This window comes from Lactuca saligna, chromosome 9 (genome assembly GCF_052625555.1).
Source record: "Lactuca saligna cultivar CGN05327 chromosome 9, ASM5262555v1, whole genome shotgun sequence".
Classification (NCBI taxonomy): Eukaryota; Viridiplantae; Streptophyta; class Magnoliopsida; order Asterales; family Asteraceae; genus Lactuca; species Lactuca saligna.
The window spans coordinates 145,336,851-145,345,891 of record NC_136425.1 but is presented as its reverse complement, the minus strand read 5'-3'; positions in this window follow the sequence as shown (position 1 = coordinate 145,345,891).

Genomic DNA, 9,041 nt, shown 5'->3' with positions numbered 1-9,041 from the left:
CGATCATGACGCGATGTGTGATCATTCGTCATTTAGTAGTCTGTGGACCTTTATTGGGAAGACGAGATCGGGATATTAGGGGGGGAGCAATCATGACGCGATGTGTAATCAATCTTCATTTAGTAGTTCATACTCAATATTTGGAAGTCAGAATTAGTATATTAAGAGGAGGGTGATCACGATGCGATGTGTGATCAATCTTTATTTAGTAGTCCATAACCCTTTATTAGGAATATGGGACCATGATCATAATACTATATATTAGGATTCATAGGTAAACGTATGTGGTACACGAAAGTATATGATTAATATAATGGGTGAGTATCATGTAGAGCTCATTAAGCATTTTCGCTTAGCCGTTGTTTATTAATGTTTTTTAGGATTATCACAGAAGAACCCAACTTGACTGCAACAACATCCACATTACGATTTTGAAACTACTTTGATAATATAAAGTCTTGTGCTATCTACTCCCAATGACAATGGTTTATGTAACACTAGGAGAATGAATTTTATGACTGATGTTTTATTATCAGCATCTAATTAGCTTTTTATTAGGACCAAACAAGATTTGTTATCCTTTTTTTATAAAAGAGATAGGGTGTTTCAATCAATCATAAAAGTGGCCTTATATAGGTTTATAGGAGATAATCACCAATTATTAAAAAGGAAATGGTATCACAAAAATAATAAAAAACAAAAAACAAAAACAAAAATGCCAAGGTGTTAATCAACATTACTAATTAGCATTTATTCAAATTAAAACTTGAAAATAAAGAGACTTTAAATAACTTTGATTAGAAATTAATCAACATACCCCCTTGCTTTAAACTTGTACACAATTATATGTTTTCTTCAACTTTTGTTGAAGGTAACGACTTGGTTAAGATACAGTCACCAGGTGATTTATACCACAATACTTCAACTCGATCATGCCCCTTTTCTATAATGGTGTGGATGAAGTGATGTCGAATGTCGATGCGTTTTGTTCGATTACGAAATACTACATTAATTTTGTTGGATTAAGGTGTCTAAGCCAGTAACTAAATTGGTATATTCTTATAATTAGGATCGAAGACCTTTTTAGCTTGTCATCATAACTAGAACTTGATTAGAATGAAATTTGTAGAGAGATAATATTTATTAGATTATTATATGATTAATAAACTAAATAGAAATTAGGAGGAAATGATTTGTTAATATGTGATGAATATAATAATTGGAAATAGATAATTGATTTATTAACTTATTATGTAATTAATAAATTAATATGAGATCAATTGTTAAAATAATTGATTTTTTAATTTATATGATTAATAAATTAACATGAAATCAATTAGAATTATTTAATTATTAATTAGAATTAATCTTGGAAATAATTTAGGATTAACTAGAATTAATTAAAGGTACAAGGGATGAATTAATTGTAATTGTTCAATAGTTGAACAAAAGAGACAATTATAAACCATCCTAGGTTGGACAGTTTTGAGATCCCTTCTAAGGTTTTCAGAAGCCTCCTAGATGATAATAAGCAAATGATTTGAATTGGAATTAAATCTATTATTTAATTATTCAAATCTTGTTTTGTCCCTAAGTTACCTAAACTATAAATAGGACCCATTGGGCGTCAATTTTTATGACTACTCTTTTTGGAAGCCTATGAACAAAAATTATACCTTTCCTCCTCTCTCCTCAAGTGTCTTCTAGTTCTAGGGTTTGGGTGTGAGGCATTAGAGGCATCATCCTTTTGGTGCTAGCTTTCCAAGCTCAACAAAGGAAGGAATCAAGTAAACTTGTTTGCTATAACAAGTTTAAGGTATGTAACTCTACTTTATGATTTTCGAAATTTACTAGGGTTCATCATAGTTTTGTTATTCAAAGTATTTTGTCTTAATGTGAATATATAGATTCTTTTAGGCTGCATGTGTCCTTAATTGTTAAGTGTTTTTCCAGGTTGTGTATATTAGTGTAACCTAATAAACGCAACAGTGGTAACATAGTTAATTGGTGTGTCTAACATTGAAAGCGCTTTAGTTGAATTGAATAATGCAAATTTTGCAAAAATTGAGCTCACGATGTGAACTGGGATCAGATCCAAATTTTTAGGATTTCTTGCCTAATTTGATTTATGTGATTGTTATTTGGTAATTATCTGCTTAGAAATTTATTAAAATCCGATTTTACATGCTTTAGCTGATTGAATAAAATCCCTAAATATTAGTAGATAACTTTAGACAAGATAACGATTAATTATAAGATTAATTAATAAGTATCCTAATGGATCTAATAATTAATTTAATTATAATACTAATTAAAATATAATTATAATTTCATGATAGGTTCAATGATTAATTAATTAATTGATTAACATAGTTAATTTTAAATGTCTAACAGCCTGTTATCGAGATTAAAAATTAAGGAGGGGGACACGGAAGGAGGGGAGGAGAAAGAAAGGGAATGAGATGGAAAGAGAACCAGGAGGTGATAAGTGCATAGTCGAGTTTAAAGGGAGGGAAAGAAACTTCATTGTCAAATGATGTTTTCACCCATGGTTAGGGTTCATCAAGTTAGAATTCATCAGTTGGAGAAGATGAATGTGCTAAGGACATAAAGAAGTGAATATGATGTGTGTATGTGTATATGTGTGTGAGAGGGGGGGGGGGGAAGAGATGAAGACTATGATATGTGAGAATGAAGAAGAAGAAGAAGATAAAATGATAAGGAAGAACCAATAAGAATGAAGATGAAGAATCTATGGTTTGAAGTTGCAGAATGAAGATGAAGAAAGGGTAAAAGTTGTCATTTTGTTGCTTTCTTTCACAATCCGCTCAATTTTGAGTGGATACAAATCAACTTAATTTCTTCATTGGCTTTCCCTCTCAATCCATGCCTTTCCTTTACTTCACCTCTTAAAAACTCAAAAACATGCCAATCCCCTCTGATCCCCCACTTCTCCTTCCTTTCCCTAATAAAAAACTAGAGAACGGGGTGTAAATGATTAATTAAATAATCGATTAATTCAGATAATTAATTTTAAACCTTGTATATTGAAAAAATTTAAAATACACCCTTATATGTATCTATTATAATATTAATTTCTATATGTATAAGGAAATTCAGTCGAATCAATAGTAGGTCTCATTCACGAAACCATGTTATAAAGAGGGTATAAGGAAACAACTTATAAAATGACCGTTAAATGTGTGTCATTTTCACCCACGAATCTCATGTGTGGTGGAGGGTCGTTAGCCGAACTGGTTTGATAGGAGATAATCACGTTCAGAGGATAATGATATAAAGTACTAGAACCTTCTTTAAAATCTCATATACTCAATTCCTAAGTCATATACTCAATTCCTTAAGAGATTTCGTATGAGGAATCTCGATGTAACCTCATTGACTTGCATGGTTGCTAAAGCAGAAATGCATAAGAACACAACCAAAGCATAAATGCTTATAGGGTCTGATCCTAAGGTTTTCATGGACATTGATAATGGTGACATTGGTGATCAAAAAAAAAAATCTTCCCAATTGAATAGTATCAGCCAAGATCAAACCGTTTGATCATATGGTAAAGAGAAAGTCTCATTCTAAGATCATTCCCAATGTTTACCCCAATTACTCCATTTTTTTACTGCCAATTAAAGGGACATTGGAAGTGAAGTCATCCAAAACACCTGAAAGATCTTAGAGATGGTAAAGTCAAGTCGTGTAACTCTACTTCAGGTACATCCATTATCTAATTGCATAAGTTCCTATTGTTCGATTCTTAATATATAATGTGATGATCACATTTTGATGGTGTTTCAGGATCTAAAAGAAAGAAGGAAGCTTAAGTAGAGCTAGCTAAACCTGGTCATGAGAAATGGAATTTGCTTGCATGGTTTGATGGTCAGAATTTGGAGCTACTTCTAGGGAGTTAGGATGATTTAATAGATTTCTATTACTCTTCAAAGATGTTTAGAAATATAGTTTTCATTTCATGCATTGTAAGTAAAAAGTTCCAAATTTTCATTTATCTCAATAAAAGTGAGGTTTTGGTTTACGTAGTTGTCTTATCTTATTTCCTTGAAATGACATTAATGAAAATGTTGGTTATGTTTCTAATAATAGCAATATTAATTGTGGGTTTTATTCTTATGGTATCACTTGTGGAATGTCATAATTGACAAAATGATAAAAAAAATATCATCTCTAATTGGACAGATACTTGGTGTCGTACAAGTCAAAACGTATATTATATGAGAATCTTGTTCATTGCAAAATTGTAACTTAATTCATTATTCACACACTTATGTGAGACAAGTGAAAGACTAATGGATCTAGTACGTATTGATATGAACTATTCAGATCCACTACAAGGGACAATAACTCCATTCGTCATGATTTACTGATACTTCAATAAATATGATTGTATTTATAAGATTAAACAGAATTCTAATATTTTGAAAATATTCAAAGAGTAACAGAATGAATGGAATAATCTATTAGGCAAAAAGATAAAAGATTATCCAATCTAAAAAGAAGGGAGAGTGTTTTAGTGTGATCCATACTCCCGGATATAAAACTAACCTCTTGGTATAATCCATACTCACGGATCTAAAACTAGCCTCTTGATCTGATCCCTACTCACGGATCTAAACTAATCTCTTGATCTGATTCATACTCACGGATCTCATCTACCCATGTCCTACCCAACATATTTATATAGTTTGACTCACTTAAAACTATATAAAACATCCAATCCACACTCATCTTAAATAAACAACAATATATAAACACATAGCACGTATTTCATAGCAAATACTTCATATTTATGTGTTAGAAGAGAGTGACTACACACTGAACCAAAACATATACTTAATACATTTAAACAATACTTGTATAAATATCGTGTTTATGAAAGGGGCTATACACTCACCTGATTAGACGATGCTCGGATAACACTACGGCTCTAAGAGTAGTACTTCTTCGGTGAAATCGGGATCACTTCGCACACCGAGCTTCTCGCGGGCAGAGCTTCGACTCGAAATCTCTTTTCTTCTAGGGATCTTCGGGTTTCGGGACTTGCTTCAGGTCGCGGGATGATACCGGGGCTTCGGGGGGTTAAAATAGGGCTTAGAGAGAGTATCGGTAGTGGGAGAGATGAGAAGGAGTAACCAAAATCGGCTGACCCTCGATTTCTATTTATAGGGTGAATTTTCTGGGTTCACCTTGTGAGTTTCTAATATTCACCTCGTGAGCTACATATTCTCACCTCGTGAGCTCGATACGTCATTGCGTTCGTCATCACCAATTGCCTTAGAAGACGTCCATCATCTCTTCACCTCATGATCCACTAATGCTCACCTCGTGAGCTAGGCTCACCTCGTGAACTACATATGTTCACCTCGTGAGCTCTGACAGTTTTGGGGTTTCGCGCCCCGAACTTCAGAAATTCATAACTTTCGCATACGAACTCCGTTTTTGACGTTATTTATATCTACGCGTATGTAAAAACAAGATCTACAACTTTCATTTCGATTTTGTCGGCTAGTTTTGACTTTAATTTCAAAATATTATTAATATATTATTTTTAGTAGGCCGGGACAAGAAAACTTCGTTCGAAATTCATAACTCCTTCATCTGAACTTCGTTTTTGTCTGTCTTTTTATCGTTGGACTACTATTGATGAGATATTCAATTCCTATTTAGAAAGTGTTGGCTAACTATCGCTCGATCTCATATTCAAACTTCGGGTTGTACACTGCTAAGCCGTAACTTCGAAAAATCACAACTTCCTCATACGAAGTCAGATTTGGGCGTTCTTTTCATGCACGCTCTCTGTTTAACATATTCTACGACTTTAATTTAGATCTCTAAGGCCAAATATCGCTCTAACATAAATTCACTATTTACGTCGCGCTGTGTCGTGTCGGTTTTGTCGCAAAACTTCGACGGGTCATAACTTCTTCGTTATAACTTGGATTTCGGCGTTCTTTATATGCCCGGAAACCTTGTGACATATACTAAAACTTAGTTAAGGTTACTCATTCTAAATAATCTTCCATAAAAAAATAATTTTTGACGCTTATCGTATCTAAATTGACTAGCCCAGATCTACGGGCGTTACAATTATCCCCCCCTTGGGATGATTACGTCTCGGAATCATCAATGAAATAGGACTTGTATAATGATGTCCTACGTTATCTCTTCATCCTAGGTAATAACTGTAAGTTCTATGTTTTCTCAAAAGAGTATCTAACTCTTGGACTTCTCGATAGCAGGTAGTGCTCAATCCTACATCTGCTATTCGTACTATGTTGGACTTTCAATCGTAACCTTCAAGTTACAAAATAAATCCTTACTGAGGACTCCTTCTTCTTCTTAGGATAAGTAATTCCCCTTTGAGTCAAATTCCAGAATGGAATATACCTTCCTTCATATTCTAATGTGATATAATCCCATTTTTACATGTAGCATTTCTAGCTACAAGTTTCCTTAACAACGAGCGCGATGCTATCAATCGCATTGATTTCAACCTTCTGACTTGAGTCAGATGCTACCTCGAACTTGGTTCTCTAAACCATGTAACAAACTCATCGTTGTCGGACTCAATTTGATATGATCGTTAGGGTCAATATATCAATCATCTTCTTAGTCACTACCGAAACAATGGTAACGACATACTTGAATAAAAACGAAATCATTTACAAGCTTCTTGGTAACCTTGTGACTTTCCCTTATCCAAGCGTGAGTCATGTACTTCCAGTAGTATAGATCTCTACTACTATTCACACCTACTCATACTCGTCCCAAGTATTTTGTCACAGTCCCCAAGTCCTAAAATCAGCAAACAATTTAACACAAACGAATGTGTCCAATTAATCATACAAATTTTCCTAGACTCTACTAGGACTTCTTTCATGAGCATCTTCACTCATCAATTCTACTTCAACTCGGTTGGTGATAGAAATTCCAGACGATGGGACAACTTCAAGAATTACACCAATCGTTCAATCATCCTGCCAATCGAAGGTGTACTTCAGACGTACCGTACTCCTCCAAACGTTCCGTTATTTTATCAGACATATTCTAAACGCAAGATACCACTCTTAAGATATCTTCTGATAGGTGTCATTCACTATCACAAGCCTTTCATTTCCTCCATTTACTTAATTCTCTACGATTCTTCTCCATAACGTTTTGTACATCCAAGAAGACGTTCGGTGTACGGGGCAAGAATGTAAGATAAGAAAGTTTTATTTATGATAGACGTATAAATCTCCTTATCACTCCAAAACATTTACATGCTAGTTCTAGTATCGTAGACGCACGCTTAGAATCCTAAACACATAAGGTTTCCAGATCCGGTCGGCAACAGACCATAAATCCGAACAAATAACACCATATATGCAAACATATAACATTTAGCACATAAAAGCATTTTAGGCATCAATCCTAAAATATACTAGTGCTCGTGTCTTAAAATATGGTAGACACTCATTTCATAATCATCGCTTAGCATTCTAAGTTTAAGTCTAGAAATCCTACAAATTCCTAGTTCGCTTAAACTAATGCTCTGATACCAACTGTGACATCCCCAATTTCACGGCCAGAAAAGACCGATTTGTTTATGCTTTGTTTTAAAATCATAGTAATCTTTTAAATAAAACAGTTACGGAATTTGTTCCCAAAACAAAATATGATAAGAATTTATCAAAGCATTTCTTTAAAGAAATGTATTTTCATTTAATAACAAAATCTTGGGATGTCATGTTCCGATACAGACCAAAAGCATAAACAGTATAAAATAGACCTTACAACAGTTATTTATAACTACTAATCTATAATCCAAAATCTCTCGACAAGTCCACCAACTTATACTCTTGTGCCATTACGTGTAATGCAAAGAAAATTGAATGGGTCAGGCTTGGGAGCCTGGTGAGCATATAGGGTTTTCATCCCACAATGTTATATCATATATTTATATAAATAGAACATTCAAACTTGTATAATTTCACCATATAAAGGCAACACTTATCCCACCCCATTGATCCTCACAACGTCACGATCTAAACTCTCGTATCTAAAATTTTCCTCTTTACCTGATCCCTACTCACAGATCTAAAACTATCCTCTTCACCCGATCCATACTCACGGATCTAAAACTAACCTTTTCACCTGATCCATACTCATTGATCTAAAACTAACCTTTTCCCCTGATCCATACTCACAGATCTAAAACTACCTGATCCATACTCACGGATCTAAAACTAAACTCCTGATCTGATCCATACTCCCGGATCAATAATTGTACCTAATCCATACTCCCGGAATAGGGACAATTAACTATACCTTAATCCTTATCTGATCCATACTCCCGAATCAATAACTTTGCCCAATCCATACTCCCGGACTAGGGACAATTAACTTAGTCTTAATCCAAACTCCCGGACTAATAACAAGTTTTATCTCTTTACCTGATCCATACTCCCGGATCTAAAACTAACCTCTTGGTCTAATCCATACTCACGGATCTAAATCTAGCCTCGTGATCTGATCCCTATTCACGGATCTAAACTAATCTCTTGATCTGATCCATACTCACGGATCTCATCTACCCATGTCCTACCCAACATATTTGTAGTTACAAAATACATATATAGTTTGACTCCATTAAAACTATATAAAACATCCAATCCACACTCATCTTAAATAAACAACAATATATAAACACATAGCACGTATTTCATAGGAAATACTTCATATTTATGTGTTAGAAGAGAGTGACTACACACTCAACCAAAACATATACTTAATACATTCAAACAATACTTGTATTAATATCGTGTTTATGAAAGGGACTATACACTCACCTGATTAGACGATGCTCGGACAACACTACGACTCTAAGAGTAGTACTTCTTCGGTGAAACTGGGATCACTTCGCACACCGGACTTCTCGCGGGCAGACCTTTGGCTCGGAAACTCTTTTCTTCTAGGGATCTTCGGGCTTCGGGACTTGCTTCGGGTCTCGGGATGATACTAGGGCTTCGGGG